Raw genomic sequence first — 16350 nt, 5'->3', positions numbered from 1 at the left:
CCTTTAACCCTGGACGTCCCTTTATCTCTTATTAAAGCCTCTGTCATGTCAGGAGGAGCCACAGTGTGCTACATTGTCATTGTTGTGATGCAGTTGCAGATTTCTTTAGATCAGGTTCAGTAACATCAGTGACTCGTTGTTATCAGGAGTTTGAAGGATGATGATTCCATTTAGTAAAAATGTCAGTTTTTCAGATGTCTCTCTGTTCTGCTGATGGAGACATTGTTTCTGTTCCTGCATAGAGACAATGCAGAACAACCTGAATGGGTTCATGGAGGGTTGGATTAATGTGCTTTTGTCTTCCTGGTCATAGATAGAGAACTAGTCAGGAACATGTCTGATTTCACTGAGAGGGTCACTAATCATTTTACTGCTTTGAAAGAGAGACGAGCAAAGTTTCAGGATCAGTGACTAATGTGATGACGCTGATTGTAAATCAAGTAAAGTGGTTGAGTTTTAAATGTGTGAATTTGTTCCACATTGTCATCAACACAAAGTCCCCTGCTCTTTATTCTGGATCTGCTGCAGCTAAAATGAAACATGATGAACTGAATCCCACCAGTTATTTCATTCATTCTGGTCTTTACATCCAAAGTTTCTGATAAATGGAAACCATCTGTTGATTGAACTCATTATAGATTGTGACAGTGTCAGGATGCAGCTGTCCACAAATAAGGTTTAGTTTGGAGCTTTAGGAGAAATCTTGTGTTGTGCCATCTAGTGGTGACTGGTGGAATCACCTCACATAGCAAATAGCAGTTAACACAACGAGACAGTTGTTTAGTTGAATCCAGTTAATTAAAACCAGATGAACATTTAATGAAGCTGTTGTCCAGTTGTTAACTGAACACTCGTATGATTTCTATAGTGAAATATGATAATAGTGAAATAGTTTCAATATTCTAATAGAAAAGCCAATAATGTTGGTGGTGAAACATGTAAACTGTGTTACTGACTGATCACTCTGGATGTGAACACACTGATTAACACAATAAATGTTTTTGTCTTCCAGTCACAAAGATGGGAGTGAAAGAAGATGAAGACGTCATTTTACCCTGTTCCTTAGACTCTACCAACATTCGGTCTGAGACCTTTGACTGGAAGAAAGATGATCAGAAGAATGTGTTCCAGTACAGTGCAGGGACTCATTATAATAACGGACGTTCAGGTCAAGATCCACAGTTCAAAGGTCAAGTCTTTCATTTTGAAGATCAGCTCCAGTCTGGTAATGCCTCCATAGTTATCAGAAACACAAAGGTGACAGACAGTGGAAGGTACAGCTGTATTTTTCCATTTCATCAACCAACGACAAGATCCATCATTGAGCTCAGTGTTGGTGAGTACTTCCATGAAACAGTTAAAGACTCCTGATTATTTACAGAAGTGACTGGTTCATGTGTCCCAGATGAACTCAAGTCAAATGATCATCAGTCAGAAAAACAGTTTACATCATAAAATATGTTTGTAATAAACAGGGTGATCATTTCTTTTCTTGTCTTCAGTTTTATTTGACTGTCAGGTTGATGATTTCACACAAACAACTCTAACATATATTTTCTTTTCTCTTTTAGATTGTATCTTAACCTCTTAGGGTTTTATTTACAACCATGAACATTTCTGCATCTTTAAACTGGCTAATTGTACTCATTTATAATCTAAATGCTATAAAGAACTGAAACAGACCTGTTGTTTTACCATGAATAAAACTCTGAGGTTTCATGTAGTGTGTTAGTATTACTTGTTGCTCTAACACAGGTCATTGGTTGGAGGACTTAAAAGAAAATTATTGGAGCTATGTAGTTTTTAATCTCTAACCTCATATTCCATTTAACATTAATCAGTCATAATACAGATTGTTGAGGCTGAAATTTACAGGGTTTCACCTTCATTTAGTTTATAATCTCTGTGCCAGATTTCATGTTGATAGAGTGAAGTGACTCTGAGATATTTCACAAAGTGCAGTTCCGAGCACCTTCAGCAGGTGACTACACAACTCTACAAAAAACTCTTCAAAGTGAAAAAATAATCCTGATAAATCGTATTTATTGCGCTGGATATTTAATTAAATGTTCAATTTAACTAAAAAAAAAAAAAAAACAAGTCTTTGTCTTTTACTTAAGTATTTACGCATTTATTTTCGTTCAATCGAATCTTTTTTGACATTTAAAACCGTTTTTTTCTCTTAAATTCGTGTCCCATCACGTCGGAAACTCAAACTACATTAACTTCCATATATGGTCAGACAGGTCATTTTACCGGCTACAAACTCCCAGTGTTTTCACGGTGCTGACTTTCTATTGGATGAAAGTAACTGTCGTAAACTGTAGTTTAGTTGCTCTTCCCTGATTGGCTGCTCGTGTTAAAAGATCCTTAAATTCGTCACTGTACTTCGTATAAATATGTGGATTGGTTTATGTTAGAGATACTCAACCTCATTTGTCCAATCTTTGGTCAATACTTACTGGAAAGTTGTAGTTTTTAAAGTTTGGGTCGTTGCAATAAAACTAAACATCGAAAATAATTCACGTTTATTTTCGTCATTGTTTGTTCCGCTTAAGCTTAAACGACATGAATTTAATGGTTGGAGTTCTGCTTGTGTTATGTTTAAAACGAGCAACGGTTTTTTTGAAGGAATGTTTGTTTTTTGACCTGTAAATATTTTAAAACTACGGAGAATGAAGCTAGGAAGAAAGTTGCTAACTAGTTGCTGCCGTAAAGTAAAACGCTGTTATGTTTATAGCGTAATTCCTTCATGAAGGTCCATGAATATGTCGTAAAAACGATCGTCTGAGCTTTCTAACGAGCTATAATATGTCTGGACGGACGTCTCCGGTCAACATGTAAATATACAGTATGTTTATTTATTAATTTTTACTTTTAAATATCGGGTCGCATCCAACCTCCGCACCTTAAAAGGTTAAAAGACAGAACGAAGGAAAATAAACCAGGTAAGACCTGATTCTGATGACGTCACTGATGAATGATCTCACCTGGATGTGATGAAACTAATCACTGATTATTGGACACATTTATACACCAACATCTCTTTAGTTTGTACCAGTTTAATCCTGTAGAAGGTTTGTAAATAGTTTTTATATAAATGAAGTGACCTGAAACTATAGAAAGTACATTTTTGACGTCTGGATGATTCTCAATACTTTATTTATGATGCACTAAATATTGATAAAGGTTTTTGTTTTAGCTGTTGTAGCTGTGTAGGTTAAAATCAGATGATCTTTACATCTCCATGTATCACTGATGGAGACATTATTAATATTTTAATACATATATACCAGTGATGTTCTTTATTTCCATTCTAATGAATCCAGTTTCAGTCAGTGTTTCTGTAATGATCCTCTGACATTGATTGAGGCGTCTCAGTCGTCACTTTCTCCTTCATAAAAGTACTTCAGTCTAATTCTACAGCTCTGTAGTGTCTCCTACTGCAGTTTCTGATGTTTAGTTTCATGTATATGATCATTAGGGTGAATATTTGTGGAGCTATGATAAGACATTTATTGTGTATTATTAATTGTGGGAGATCAGAGTTATAAGAAGATTAATGTGTTGGGGTGTAATTCAGATGTAATTATGAGCTGCTTTTATATCCAGATGTTTTACTGAGTTTCTCTTAAATATGTTTTAAGTCACATAAACCAGCAGAGAATGGATGAAAACACTTCATCATTTGCCACTTTATTAGGTACACTAGTAAAAACAAATGATTTCTAATACAACAACAACAATGATCTAGATCATCCAGGTCAATCATCACCTTTCTGACCAATAATTCATAAAACATTGGTCATGAAGGAGGATTTAGATGTTTAGACTGTTACAGTAGAATATATTCACTAGTGAACCTAACGAACTGTCTAATACCTCACACAGAAAAACATTTTACTGCTACTTCTACATTTACACTATGAACTCTTTATTTAATTCTATTTATTATTTATGTTTAATACTAGTAAAGGTCTTAATGTTCTGTACTTTAGTTATTATTCCTTCAGTGTTAGGATGTGTCTGTCTTTATCTGTTGTGTCTGTGGACTTTATCTCTTCACTGTGGGATAGTGAGAAATGTTTTCTCAGTCCCTTTGTGTGTCTGCTACATGTGTCTAGTTATACGTCTAATATTGTGTTTCTCATAAGTTGTTGTTTGTGTTCACAGGTACAGCTCCAAAGCCTTTCATTACACATCATCCAGCAAATAAAGGAGTGTTGCTGCAGTGTGAAGTTCGAGATGCTTCTCCAAAACCTAAAGTCGTCTGGAAGGACGGAGCTGGAAACATCCTTCCTGCTGAAGAACCAGAGGTCACAGAATATAAAGGCAGATACAACATCATCCTCAAAACTACTGTGACCAAGACCGACTTCTATCGCTGTGTATCCACACAAGAGGAAATCCACCATGAAGTTTATACTGACATATATGTGTCTTTTCAGAGTAAGTTTTCTCCTTCTTATTACATCTCATCTGTCTCCAAAAACATTAAATTGTGTTTAGACTGAAACAAACTGGGATTCAGACATAAAATGAGCAGCTCCAGTCAGATTTAAACTGTTATTTCAGTTGGTTTTAGTTCATTAAAAAAGTTTCTCCACAACCATCATCAGGAGCCACTGGTTCATCTCTTCCCTGAGACTGAGAGTCAGTTTCCTCCATGAGAGAAAAAACTAACGCTGCCTTCAAATCAAACTCAAATTACAAGTTGTGTTTATTGAATGTTTGGTTATTTAATGTAGGAAATGTTAAAGTCATATTTAAAAGATGAGGCCGTTGTGAATATCAACATTTACCTCAGACGTGATTTAAAATTAAATCTCTATACGACTAAATTACAATATATAAATTAATATATCATTTTAAACACATCACAACTCCTGAACTTGGACCTCACACAAAACTTCCAGCTACAAGGTTGTTAACACCACAAGACTATACCACAACTACTACACAACAAATAAAAACTAAAGTTAAACAAAGTCACTCTGGAAACTAAAGTGAAAAGTAACAAAACTCTAATGAGTCGACTGATTGAACCAATCACAGCTGCTGTTTGATCCCAGAATAAGACTGTAGCTCAGACTGAGATAAACAGCTGATTTACACTCAGACGTCAACACAACAATGAAACATAGAATGACATAAAAGTGTAAAAAGACTGAACTTAGATTGTTCTCCTGGAGATGAAACAACTCTCTGTGTTTATTGATGTGAAGTTAATGAGTCAGTTTGAGCCTATAACGAGTTTCTGAGACCTCTGCTCCACCAACATCATCAACACTTCACTGAAAAACCTGCTGACAACAAGAAGGAGACTTGTCATCTGCCCCCTGGTGGATTTATCCAGGCTCTGCACCCACTGGCTTTTACAGGATGGAGTTTACAGATTTATTTATGTTTTCACAGAAATCTTAGTTCATTTTCAAAAGTTTACATTAAAAATATAATTTATGTTTTTACTGATGTTTCAATATAAATAATTACTTCATTAAATCAACCTTCAACTTCATACTTTATACATTATGTTATAGTAAATCATTGGGGATTTAATGTGAACCTCTGGATAACTTTTATTTATTAACATGAGTGAATGTAAATATTTTATTAATGAGTTTAAAGTGTATTCAGAGGTTGAAGAGGCTCCTGCTGACCCAGCACCAAGAAACACGTCATGATTTGAGTCTTTACTGAAGTAAAAGTACAAATAAATACTACAATGAAAAAAGATCTGAGTTCAAAAGTCACTGAACAAATAAGAATCAACAAAACCAACTTAGTGTAGAATTAAAAAGTTCAGAAATGTGCTTCATTAGAATTAAAAAACCTTTATTTGTTCTATAGTTGGGAAATTTAAGGTTTACAACAGAATACAAAAGGGCAGGAAAATAATAACAAGAGTTAAGAGTGTAGGGTATAAAAGATAAATAATAAAATGAAATAAAGAATACAAGTAGTGGCACATATACATAAAAGACTGAATTACACCGATAATTATCGGCCCAATATCAGTAAATTATGACACCATTCCTATAAGTTCGATATCATGCCTTATCGGCCCGATAACATATACTTTATATTTTATATATTCTCCTTTGGTGTTTTCACATCTGTAAAAGTCCTGGGTTGGACCTCCAGCTGTGAGAGCTGCTGCCTGTTTGTTCCTCCCTCATACGTCATCACGCACATTGCAGATAAAGTTTCAGTTTGTTGATGACCTGAGCCATGGACCCGTCAAACCCCTGCTCTTTCTAAAGGCTGATATTAGAATAAATCACTGTGTCCTGCACAGAGCCCCATATCTGCCTCCAAATCTCCTCTTTTTCTCAGATGCAGAGCGCTGCCATGATCGTTAAAGTGGGAGATATCACTATACAAGCTGGATATAAACACAGTCACCGTTCACCTATGTGCTTCCATTAATGATCATGTAACAACACATTTGATTTGTTTCACTAAAAAAAGGAACATAAATCTCTGCCCTTCAGAGATCAGTCTTTAGTTGTTTTTGAGCTGAAGCTTCTACAATGATCCAGTCTGTCAGACTGGATAAATCAATGTCAGAGCATCTGTTCTCTGATGTTCACTTGAAAAATATCAGATAGTTTTGTTTAATCTTTCAGCAAATGTTTGCTGGATAAAAGTTTATTATCGGAAAAGAGAATTTTTTTCATTTTAAGAGTCAAAACTGTTTGTTCATTAGTCTTTCTTATCTCAAGGTGTGTTATCGTTTATCGGTATCGGCCTTTGGAAGCAGAAAGTTATCGGTGTTGGTTTAAAAAAAAAAAAATTTTGTGCATCCCTAATATTTATATATGTGTCCGCTATCTGTATAAATATATTAACAACAATTAAAGAAAGTTTATTCAGATGATTTTTAGGTTAAAACCCTCCAAGGTGAAGTCATCAGTCCTGTCTGTGTTCACAGTGGATGGAGGTGAAGCTGCTCTCAACAACACCAGCAGACAACTGAAGTTAAACAGGGTGATGTTTAAGCCTTTAACCCTGGACGTCCCTTTATCTCTTATTAAAGCCTCTGTCATGTCAGGAGGAGCCACAGTGTGCTACATTGTCATTGTTGTGATGCAGTTGCAGATTTCTTTAGATCAGGTTCAGTAACATCAGTGACTCGTTGTTATCAGGATGTTTGAAGGATGATGATTCCATTTAGTAAAAATGTCAGTTTTTCAGATGTCTCTCTGTTCTGCTGATGGAGACATTGTTTCTGTTCCTGCATAGAGACAATGCAGAACAACCTGAATGGGTTCATGGAGGGTTGGATTAATGTGCTTTTGTCTTCCTGTTCATAGATAGAGAACTAGTCAGGAACATGTCTGATTTCACTGAGAGGGTCACTAATCATTTTACTGCTTTGAAAGAGAGACGAGCAAAGTTTCAGGATCAGTGACTAATGTGATGACGCTGATTGAAAATCAAGTAAAGTGGTTGAGTTTTAAATGTGTGAATTTATTCCACATTATTATCAACACAAAGTCCCCTGCTCTTTATTCTGGATCTGCTGCAGCTAAAATGAAACATGATGAACTGAATCCCACCAGTTATTTCATTCATTCTGTCTTTACATCCAAAGTTTCTGATAAATGGAAACCATCTGTTGATTGAACTCATTATAGATTGTGACAGTGTCAGGATGCAGCTGTCCACAAATAAGGTTTAGTTTGGAGCTTTAGGAGAAATCTTGTGTTGTGCCATCTAGTGGTGACTGGTGGAATCACCTCACATAGCAAATAGCAGTTAACACAACGAGACAGTTGTTTAGTTGAATCCAGTTTATTAAAACCAGATGAACATTTAATGAAGCTGTTGTCCAGTTGTTAACTGAACACTCGTATGATTTCTATGGTGAAATATGATAATTGTGAAATATTTTCAATATTCTAATAGAGAAGCCAATAATGTTGGTGGTGAAACATGTAAACTGTGTTACTGACTGATCACTCTGGATGTGGACACACTGATTAACACAATAAATGTTTTTGTCTTCCATGGCCTCCAGTGAGAGTGAAAGAAGATGAAGACGTCACTTTAAACTGTTCCTTAGACTCTACCAACATTACGTCTGAGACCTTTGTCTGGAAGAAAGATGATCAGAAGAAGGTGTTCCAGTACAGTGCAGGGACTCATTATAATAACGGACGTTCAGGTCAAGATCCACAGTTCAAAGGTCGAGTCTTTCATTTTGAAGATCAGCTCCAGTCTGGTAATGCCTCCATAGTTATCAGAAACACAAAGAAGACAGACAGTGGAAGGTACAGCTGTATTTTTCCATTTCATCAGCAAACGACAAGATCCATCATTGAGCTCAGTGTTGGTGAGTACTTCCATGAAACAGTTAAAGACTCCTGATTATTTACAGAAGTGACTGGTTCATGTGTCCCAGATGAACTCAAGTCAAATGATCATCAGTCAGAAAAACAGTTTACATCATAAAATATGTTTGTAATTAACAGGGTGATCATTTCTTTTCTTGTCTTCAGTTTTATTTGACTGTCAGGTTGATGATTTCACACAAACAACTCTAACATATATTTTCTTTTCTCTTTTTCGATGGTGCTTTAAATGACGGAACAGGGGACAAAATAGGAGGTAAGACCTGATTGTGATGACGTCACTGATGAATGATCTCACCTGGATGTGATGAAACTAATCACTGATTATTGGACACATTTATACACCAACATCTCTTTAGTTTGTACCAGTTTTAATCCTGTAGAAGGTTTGTAAATAGTTTTTATATAAATGAAGTGACCTGAAACTATAGAAAGTACATTTTTGACGTCTGGATGATTCTCAATACTTTATTTATGATGCACTAATATTGATAAAGGTTTTGGTTTTAGCTGTTGTAGCTGTGTAGGTTAAAATCAGATGATCTTTACGTCTCCATGTATCACTGATGGAGACATTATTAATATTTTATACATATATACCAGTGATGTTCTTTATTTCCATTCTAATGAATCCAGTTTCAGTCAGTGTTTCTGTAATGATCCTCTGACATTGATTGAGGCGTCTCAGTCGTCAGTTTCTCCTTCATAAAAGTACTTCAGTCTAATTCTACAGCTCTGTAGTGTCTCCTACTGCAGTTTCTGATGTTTAGTTTCATGTATATGATGATTAGGGTGAATATTTGTGGAGCTATGATAAGACATTTATTGTGTATTATTAATTGTGGGAGATCAGAGTTATAAGAAGATTAATGTGTTGGGATGGTGAGTTGTATTTTATTTGATTCTTCAATTCTCCCATAATTTCTACCTTTAACTTTATAATGTTTTTGTTGTTAAACTGTCAGAAATGTGTAAACATGTATTTAATAGTGAAGTTAGTGTTGTACTAGATTATATTGTATTGAGGTGTTTCTAATATTGTGGCCATCCCATATTAATACATTAGTGGAGCAGATTATTAAGAACTCCACTCAGGATAAAACAACACAACACATCACTGATTCTGACCTCAGTAGTTCAACATACAGTCACTGGCCAGTTTATTAGGTACAGCAGTGAATTCATTCTAATATAACAGTCCTGCTCTAAATCTAGTCTCCATGAAGGTTCTGGTGTTCAGCTTTAGTTTCTAATCACTGACACATGTTCATTCAACTGTGGTTTCATTTTGATACTATACTATTTAATACCTTTGCACTGACACATGTTCCTATTGTTCTGACATTGTAGTCAGTGGCTAGACTAAATAACAGAAACACTTTAGTGTTTAACTGGTGGAACAGAGGAGGAACTAAATATGTGACTCTGATGTGAACTGATCCAGAACAGAGTTGAAGTAGTTGATGATAAGAACTCAGTGACATTAGAGACGTCACAGTAGTAGAGTTTATGAACACAGCAGTGGTAGAGGAGACATTAGATGGTAATGGTGCAGGTGTACCTAATAATATGGCCACTAACTGACACTGAAAGGATTCAACCCTGACAATAAAAGATGTTAAACTTTTTATCATCCATTTCTTAGTGAGTGTTCATGTTGTTGAGTCAGAAACAGTGTTGTTGCCGTGGTGATGAGTTAATAAATCTGGAGTTAAATCTGGTTTAAAGTTTAAATCAAACACTGCTGAGATGAATCAGATGTAATTATGAGCTGCTTTTATATCCAGATGTTTTACTGAGTTTCTCTTAAATATGTTTTAAGTCACATAAACCAGCAGAGAATGGATGAAAACACTTCATCACTGAGTTGTGTTTGAAACTGTGCTTCTCATAAGTTGTTATTTGTGTTCACAGGTCCTACTCCTGAGCCAACCAATGGTAAAGTTTCTCCTTCTTATTACATCTCATCTGTCTCCAAAAACATTAAATTGTGTTTAGACTAAAACAAACTGGGATTCAGACATAAAATGAGCAGCTCCAGTCAGATTTAAACTGAGTCTCTGAGGCTTCATTGAGGTGTGTCTGCAGAGATAAGAGGAAGAACTAGAAGCTGGAATAGATTTAGAAACAGCTGCTGAGACATAAAAGCACCACATGAAGATTTAGAGACTGAACTCATCAGAATCAGAGACATTTCTGTTCCTACAGTGAAACTAAAAAAGCTGCAGAGTCTGTGAAGCTCTAATTATCTGTAGTTTGATTAGATAGAGACTCAGAGAGCTTTACAGCAGCAGCTCACACAGGAGTCCCACTACCAACTACATGAAGATCACAATGAATTCTATTATTACAGGAACGTTTAGTTGAAATGTTTCTCCACAACCATCATCAGGAGCCACTGGTTCATCTCTTCACTGAGACTGAGAGTCAGTTTCCTCCATGAGAGAAAAAACTAACGCTGCCTTGGAATCAAACTCAAATTACAAGTTGTATTTATTGAATGTTTGGTTATTTAATGTAGGAAATGTTAAAGTCATATTTAAAAGATGAGGCCGTTGTGAATATCAACATTTACCTCAGACGTGATTTAAAAAGTTTCTAATTGTGCTAAACTAAAAAAAATCCTTATTTGTCCTACAATGGGGAAATTGCAATTTACAAAAGAGATACAAAAAGACACAAAAAAAAATATATCATTGCAGTCGTGGTTGTAACAGAGCTGCAGCAGAACGTGGAGTCAGATGTTAACATGTTGGTGTTACTGGACGTCTCAGTCTGCTCAGTGAAGCATGAACCTTGTTAAGTGGAGAATATTTGATGTGAACAAAGCTCATCAATAGAAGCATCATCAGATGAAGATGTCTCTGAGATGTAGTCCAGAGTCCATCCCAGCCTGGGCTCAGGGTGGAGAAAACCTCCAGACAGACTGTCAGACATGTTTTCACATCTCAGGATCACAGCAGGAGGAAAAGCACAAGTCACATGGAAAAGGCTAAAGTAGAGAGGCAGGACAGAGATTCAAAGCTCCTTCATACTGATGAACAACACGTCTCAGAAAGAGGAGGATGCTACAACATCAGCCTCCTCACTACTGACACCAAAACCTAAAGCAAGCTGTTAGCTGTGAACCCAAGCAGGAGGAAACTGGACATTAGATCCATGCTGACATCACTGAGCCTGCTTTTAATCTGCACTGACTGCTACAGTTTAGATTTCAGGACCATCAACACATGCTGCTGTTCTCTCTGACTGTGTCACATAACTTCATGTCTTCTGTTTCAGGATCAAACACTAGATCGATTATTGCTGCAGTCGTCAGTGTTCTTCTTGCTCTTGCTGTGGTCGTTATTATTGTTCTCTGGGTTAAACTAAAAAGTAAGTTTAACTAATTCTTATTCTACCAGTAAATCTGATCAGACATCATCATCTTCTTCCTCTGTTTCTGTCTCCAGAGTCTTGACAGTAGTTTAGTGAGAAATGAAACCTTGTGTTCATGTTTCCACTCATGATGACTGAACCTGTGTGTGATTGCTGTAATCCTTCCTCCTGTTCATACTGATCCTAACATGGACAGGACACAGTCTCCAGTCCTCATTCTATTATCTGGACTTAATGTGAGGCTTTCAGCAGTCTGACTTCATCCACTGGATATTTGTCAAAGTTTTCTCCTTCATCAAACCAAATGTCCTTTCAGTCTTTCTCTTCCTTTAAGTTCTAAAGTGACAGTAACTTGTGAAGAGAGACACTTGATTTGAGTCTGACTGAGACTGATGAAGCTTCATCTGAACTTTACAATCTGGTTTAGTTCACAATGAGGATTGTGGCTTTTGACCACTATCACAGGAGGAAGTATGAACAAGAGGAGTGGATCAGAACAACATCATTTATTTCATTTCTCACACTAAAACACTTTGAGGTGGAGGAAATGTGTTTGAGTCAGACACACAAATAAATGTTGTGTCAGAGGAAACTGAAGGTGGAATAATTGTGTTTTCTTTCTGCAGACAAACCTGAAGCACTCAGACTAGAGAAATCTGACAAAGAACTGATCAACAATGAAGAGGAGACTATAGTTCTATCATCAGATAAAACTGATGGTGACAGATGTTGAGTGATTTGTGTGTTTCACCCTCGTTTGCTTCTATTCTTCTGAAAACTACTTTGAGTTTCAGTGAAAACATTTGGAAAAAATTGGGACATTTTTATCAGAATATTTTCTCAGTCAGAGAATAGTTTCATTTTCATTTAAATCCAAAATGTACAGAATGGATCCATGTCACTGATGTATGTTTAGTTGTAAAATGGTGCATGCTTACATACACAGCGTCTTTCTCCTTTAGATAAAGAGGCCTGTTAAATATACAGTGAATGTATCAGTAAATATGAATTCCTCTGGGTTACACATGAAGAAAAGGAAAACTTCTGTCAGCTCCTTGAATTCATGATGCTGGTTTCTTGAAATATTCATTTTTAATTTAATTTCTATCCTGTAGAACAATGAAACAGCTGATAGTGAATGAAATCTATGAAAGTTCAGCACCTGAGGAGCAGAACTGATCACTAGTGTTGAAGATATTACCTGTAACTTTGTAAAAATGTAAATGTCTTGTATGAAGAGTTAACTGGAGTCAGAGAGAGGACATGTCTCTAATACACAAACTGATGGAAGGTCTCACCATCGTCATCAGAGAAGGTTGACATCAGGTTCAGAGTCTGACTCACTGTTCATCAAAGATTAGACACAGAGAATATTCATGAGTTGAAGGTCTTTTATATATTAATACAATATATCTTATGTTCTTATTTTGTGTTCTTGCTTCTTTAATATAAATTAATCCTTTATTCCCCACGATTGTCAGAAGCTGACACAAAAAGTACAGAAAAATAGAAAATTAATCAGATGTAATATTTCCATCCTCCACTGTTCTCTGACTGTGACGAGTTCCTCATCTTTATCGTGGAGATAAAAAGCAGCTGGAGCTGATTTTAAGAATGAATGAGACGTTACTGAAAACATGTTTCTGTTTCATGTGTTAATGTGTAGAAGGTCCCAGTTTCCTCACCTCTCCACACATCTGATGTTTTCATCTATTTTATATCAGTTCTTCATCTGCTCTTTTAATCTGTTTCCTGTTGCATTTTGTTCACAGACCAACAGTTCTCATATATGGACTGAAACCCATGATGTTAATAATTGATCCTTTTGCTTTTATTATTTCTTTGCTTTTTGATCTTTGTCTGTTTTCAGTGTGTTGTAATCCAATAATATCCAAGAGCACTGAAACCTTAAAGGTTACATTGATATAAATATTATAATAATCATGTGTTCAGTTAGAAAATAAAAAATAAAATGTATTGACGATGGTTTTTATTCACATACTTTATAGACAACATCTTTCTTCTTGGATTCACTGAGCAGCTTCATATAAAAACATTCTTCTAGCTCACCTTTAACCACAGTTTAAACACATGCATGGATCGGCCATAACATTATGACCACATGAAGGGAACAGCACTAATGATCAGGTTCTCAGGGCTCCTGTCAGTGGGTGGATATATCAGGCAGCAAGTTGAACATTTGTCCTTAAAGTTGATGTTAAAAGCAGCAAATAGGACCAGACTGTGACATCTGGATCAGCATCTATGAACAGAGGTCCAAGGAAGGAGGGGATTATTATACAATATTCATTGTGTATTTATGGCTGTAGAAACTAAACCAAACATCAACTCAAACCAACGTTCAGCATCAAAGTGTCTGGCTCATATTTTTAAACATTCATTTATATAATTCTAAGTGATGAATTATAGTAAAAACTAGTTGACGTTAAGGTTTTAACGGAGCCAAGTGCTTAAAGAATGGATTTTCTCTGCATAAATCTCTTAAACCACTTCAGCACTTTACAACTACTAAGGTATTTTCCATAAAACTAATGTTGGGAGGCTGGAATATATATATGTATATATATATATATATACATATATATATATATATATATGTATATATATATATATATACATATATATATATATATATGTATATATATATATATATATATACACAAGAGGATATTATATATATATATATAATATCCTCTTGTGACTTTAGCGGACAAAAATGTCAAATTGACTTCCATTATAACCACATGTTTTAATCTCTCAGCCATGACACAATAAAGTCATTCATTCTGGATTATTGGGGTTTAATTTATGAGGAAAATGCTCAAATATGGAATTTTTAGGGTTCGACAGCTGTTGTACTCTGACAAACTATTTTATATGAATAAAGCCACAGAGGAGGAACATGACAGCCGCCTGGAGAAAGTGATGCAGCAGATTGAAACAGCCGACCTGAAGCTCAATCACAAAAAGTGCTCCATCAGGCAGAGACAGCTGCAGTGTCTGGGGCACATCATTGACCAATCAGGAGTCTGACCAGATCCTGATGAAGTGGAGGCTGTACGGCAGCTGTCACCACCTGCAGATTTGCAGAAGTTGAGAAGGATACTGGGAATGGTGAACTATCTGGGAAGATACATCCCCAACCTTTCAACAGTAGGACAGCCACTCTATGAACTCCTGAAAAATAAAAATGCATGGACATGGAGTCACACACAGCAAGCAGCCTTTGAACATAATATGGAAATGCTGACAACTGCACCAGTACTCATCTTCTATGACCTGAGCAAGCCCACTGCTGGGTCGGCTGATGCAAGTAGTTATGGACTTGGGGGGGTTCTCCTTCAGCTCTAAGGGGAGCAATGGAAACCAGTGGCGTATTGCTCCAGACACCTCACAGAAGCAGAAACACACTACGCCCAAACTGAAAAGGAAAGTCTGGCCGGTGTGTGGGCGTGTGAGAAATTTGACAGATACTTCAGTGGACTGGAGCACAAGCGAACAACCGACCACAAGCCACTGGTACCCCTTGTTAACAGCCGCAGTCTGAACAATGTAGCTTTAAGGCTCATGAGGTTCAACCCAGTAGCACAGTATGCTCCTGGAAAAACCTCAGTTGTCGCAGACACTCTTTCATGCAGTCCACTGGCAAGTGTGGTGAGTGCGACCCCTGCTTCCACAAGCAAAATAGATGAAATCAGGAGGGCAACACCAGCTGATTCCCAGCTGCTGTCTGTGGCAAAGCTGATTAAGACTGGATGGCCAGACCGCGCAAGCAGTGTGCCCTTAGATGCTAGAGTTTATCTGTTCAGTCGGTCAAATATAAAGATGAACGACAAAATAATACGATCTATAAAGATTTTATCATTATTGTTATTATTATTAATCATAATATCGACAACAATAACAACACCAACAACAACAATAATAATAATAATATTAATAATAATAATAATAATAATAAAGAATGACATTTATAGTAAACAACTAGTTTTAGTTTTGTCTTCTCTTACATAATCAAAAACTAAATAAATGAAGTTATTACTTCGACAGATGGAACGACACATGCTATTATGCTATTTACATATGTAAGGTCAAACCTTCTGTCTGATGAGTGTGTGGAGAACCAGTCGAGGGACGTCTTTGATTTACCTGATGTTTTTTGGTGAATGAGTCTTCTAGAGACAAGAGGACGCCAGTGAGCTAGAAACATTTAGATATTTATTACATCTGATTAAGACAAATAAGAACTTCACATCATCCAGTTATTGATTTTATTTAAAGAAATGATTTTAGGATTCAGCAGGAAGAAATCAACACTTTAAAAAGTCACATGATGACATCTCTGCCATTAGTTGTTAGGAGCTGACGATCCAGGGCTTAAACTATGACACCTGCACATGTTCCTGCATCAGACATGAACATTGATCTCAGTCTCAATACATGAAGGCAACGTGTGTGTGAAGTAAATAAAGGTTTTACTGGAACTGAGCCAAGATCCAAGATTCAAGGGTTTTTATTGTCATTATGACAACATAATGAAATTTTACAGAGATTCTGGTTTAAAGGCACATATAAATATGCAAACATTTAACAC

The 16350-nt window shown here is 36.2% G+C and overlaps 1 protein-coding gene across 2 annotated transcripts in view; it reads left to right on the top strand.

Annotated features, from left to right (window-relative positions):
* LOC125006479 (butyrophilin-like protein 10) overlaps positions 1 to 13712 on the top strand; it is a 59021-nt gene extending 45309 nt beyond the window's left edge. For both annotated transcript variants that reach the window (XR_007112586.1, XR_007112585.1), the window contains exons 2-9: positions 1013 to 1336; positions 1572 to 1579; positions 2918 to 2948; positions 4174 to 4449; positions 8024 to 8338; positions 8599 to 10295; positions 11640 to 11732; positions 12362 to 13712. The gene's annotated coding sequence lies outside the window, so the exon portion shown is untranslated. The remainder of the gene's footprint in view (positions 1 to 1012; positions 1337 to 1571; positions 1580 to 2917; positions 2949 to 4173; positions 4450 to 8023; positions 8339 to 8598; positions 10296 to 11639; positions 11733 to 12361) is intronic.
* Positions 13713 to 16350: the final 2638 nt, after the last annotated feature.

Source organism: Mugil cephalus, chromosome 4 (assembly GCF_022458985.1).
Source record: "Mugil cephalus isolate CIBA_MC_2020 chromosome 4, CIBA_Mcephalus_1.1, whole genome shotgun sequence".
Classification (NCBI taxonomy): domain Eukaryota; kingdom Metazoa; phylum Chordata; class Actinopteri; order Mugiliformes; family Mugilidae; genus Mugil; species Mugil cephalus.
This window is presented reverse-complemented; position numbering and strand designations above follow the sequence as displayed.